This window comes from Propithecus coquereli, unplaced genomic scaffold, assembly GCF_000956105.1.
Source record: "Propithecus coquereli isolate 6110/MARCELLA unplaced genomic scaffold, Pcoq_1.0 Scaffold174, whole genome shotgun sequence".
Classification (NCBI taxonomy): Eukaryota; Metazoa; Chordata; class Mammalia; order Primates; family Indriidae; genus Propithecus; species Propithecus coquereli.
In genome coordinates, this window is record NW_012142080.1 from 107457 (window position 1) to 111196 (window position 3740).

Genomic DNA, 3740 nt, shown 5'->3' on the forward strand with positions numbered 1-3740 from the left:
AGTCATATATAGAGAATATCTCTTTTAAAGTAGATGGCTTTATTGAGAGATATAACTACTAAAGATTGTTTTATTTTTGATAGAGTGTAAATGAGCACAACTAACAGTAAAAAAATAACAAGCAAAAACTGCTATATTTTTCTTAGGTCTTTGTGTTAAGGAAGGAAGTCAAAGTGTGTGACATCTGCCTTAATGGTATACCATTACATACACATTTCACTGATATTACTGAGAAAGGGGAGTCATTTTTTAACACAATATGGTAGACTTTCCTGGTGCCAAAAACTTGGAATGAATTTGGGGAGAGAATAGGAATCGATCAAAACATTTTCTATTCACACATAATATGGTTGTATATAGTCCCAATGGGTCTGCAAAAAAAAGTCCTAGAATTAAGTGAGTTGAGCAAACTTGAAGTCTACAAGATTAATATATTAAAAAATCAGTTGTATTTCCCCATACTAGCAAAGAAGAATCAGAATTTAAAGTGCTAAAACACCCCACAATCTACAATAACATCTACCATAGTCTACATCTTCATTATCACAGCCAGCATTTGAACCCATGGATCCTTGAGAGCAATTTTGCCAGCTCGGGCTCTGCTCCCCTTAGGACTCAAGCATGCCATCCAGGGGCCTGGGAACTGGGGATTACCTAACCTAGTCCACCACCATTGGCACCTGAATACTCTACCAGGAGTCTGAGGTCTAATATACCTTAATTCCCAGGGACACTACAGTGGGTACCTACTTGCAAGAGCCAAAAGGCAGTGTATTTTCCCTCTCTGCACTGAAAAGCAAAGTTCCTGATGGAGAACAGGTGAACCATAGAGCCGAGGGAAGAGGTTCCAGATAAGAAAGACTCGGCATAAGAACTCCGGCAATATGAGAAAGCAGCTGTTTCAACACTCCCAAAGGATTGCACTAGCTCTCCAGCAGTAGATTCCAAACAAAAAGAAATTTTTGAAATGTCAGATATGGAATTCAAATTATGGATCATAATTAAGCTCTATGGGAACAAAGAGAAAGTTGAAAACAAACACAAAGATATCAAAAGAAATAATTCAGGACATGAATGAACAATTTGCTAAAGAGATAGATACTTTTAAAAAATAATGGAACTTTTGGAAATGAAAGAATCATTTAAGGAAGCACAAAATACAGTAAAAAGTTTTAAAACAGATCAAGCATAAAAAAATTTTTAGAGCTTCAATTAGCCCAGACAGTCAAAAATGAAGAAGAAAGAACCAAGAAGAATGAATAATGTCTTTGAGTATTATGGGAATATGTAAGATGACCAAAGATAAAAATTATATGTATTTCTGAGAAAGAAGAAGAAAAAGCAAAACGAATGGAAAACCTACTTGAGGGAATAATGGAGGAAAACTTCTCTCATCTTGCTAAAGATTTAGACATCCAGATGTAAGAAGAACATTGAACTTCTGGAAGATTCACTGCAAAGAGGACATCTCCAACGCATATAGGCACCAGACTGGACAAAGTCAAAGTGAAAGAGAAAATCCTACAAGCTGCAAGATGAAAGCATCAAGTACTTTACCAAGGAAAATTCATCGGACTAACAGCAGACTTCTCAGAGGAAACCTTACAAGCCAGAAGGGAATGGGGTCCTATCTTTAGTGTTCATGAACATAATAACTGTCAGTGAAGAATTTTCTAGGATACAAAACTAAGTTTCATAAATGAAGGAAAAATAAAGTCTTTCCCAGACAACCAAACACTGAGGGAATTTTTCACTGTTAGACCTGCCCTATGAGAAATCCTTAAAGTGCTGTATACATCGGACAGAACAATTGATACCCACCAGTGTAAAACCACTCAAAAGCAAAAATGCATTGCTCTTATTAAACAGTAACACAAAGGAGAAAACAAAGGAACTGGGTAACAATCAACATGATGACTGGTACAATATTTCACACAGCAATATTAACACTGAATATAAATGATCTAAATGCCCCACTTAAAAGATATATGGATTGGCAGAATGGATTAAAAACTTAACTGAAAAATATGCTGTTTTATATCTAGAAAATGCTAAAGACTCCTCCAAAAGACTCCTGGAACTGATAAATAAATTCAGTAAGGTGTCAGGTTACAAAAGTAATATACATAAATCAGAAGCATTTCTATACACTAATAGCAGTCACACTGAGAATCAAATCAAGAACTCAGTACCATTTATAATAGCTGCAAAGAAAATAAAATACCTAGGGATACACCTAACCAAGGAGGTGAAAGACCTATATGAGGAGAACTACAAGGAAACATAGATGACACAAAGAATGGAAAAACATCCCATACTTACGGATTGGAAGCATAAATATAACAATTTCCATACAGATTCAATGCAATTCCTATCAAATACCAATGTTATTTTTCACAGAATTAGAAAAAATATTCCTAAATTACATATGGAATCAAAAAAGAGCCCAAATAGCCAAAGCAATCCTATGCAAAAAGACCAAATCTGGAGGCATCACATTACTTGACTTTAAATTATACTATAAGACTATAGTAACCAAAACAACATAATACTGGTATAAAGGTAGAAACATAGATCCATAGAACAGAATAGAGAACCCAGAAATAAATGCATACACCTACAACCAACTTATTTTTGACAAAGCAGATAAAAAATGTACACTAGGGAAAGGATGCCCTATTTAATAAATGGTGCTGGGAAAATTGAAGAGCCACATGCAAAAGACTGAAACTGGATCCCTGTCTCTCACCATATAAAAAAGTAACTCAAGATGGATTAAAGACTTAAATATAAGACCTTATATCATTAAAAATTTGAGAAGAAAACTTAGGAAAAACTCTTCTGGACATTGGCTTAGGTAAAGAATTTATAACTAAGACCCCAAAAGCAAATACAGCAAATTCAAACATAAAGAAATGGGACTTAATTAAACTAAAAAGTTTCTACACAGAAGAGGGAATAATCAAAAGTAAATAGACAACTTACAGAATGGGAGAAAATATTCACAGACATATATCTGACAAAGCACTATTATCCAGAAAAGAACTCAAACAATTTTGCAAGAGGAGAATGAATAAACCCATTAAGAGGTGGGCAAAAGGATGAACAGATTTTTTTTAAAGAAGATATACAAATGGCCAATAAACATAAGAAAAAAATGCTCAACATCACTAATCATCAGGGACATGCAAATTAAAACCACCATGAGATACCACCTTACTCATGTCAGAATGGCCATTACTAAAAAGTCAAAAAACAATAGATGTTGGTGCTGATGTGGTGAAAGGGGAATGCTTATACACTGTGGAAATGTCAATTAGTACAACCTCTATGGAAAACGATATGGTGATTTCTCAAAGAACTGAAAGTAGACCTACTATTCAATCCAGAACTCCCATGACAAGGTATCTACCCAAAGGAAAAGAAGTCATTAAATCAAAAAGACATCTGCCTGCAAATGTTTATTGAAGTATAATTCACAATTGCAAAGATATGGAATCGACCTAAATGCCCATCAACTGATGAGTTGATTAAAAAAAATGTGGGATTGTGGAATACTCACACACAAACACACACACACACACACCATGGAGTTCTACTCATCCATTAAAAGGAATGAAATAGTGTCTTTTGCAGCAACTTGGATGGAACTGGGGACCATTACCCTAAGTGAAATATCTCAGGAATGGAAAAACAAATATCACATGTTTTCACTTATAAGTGAGAGCTAAACTGTGGGT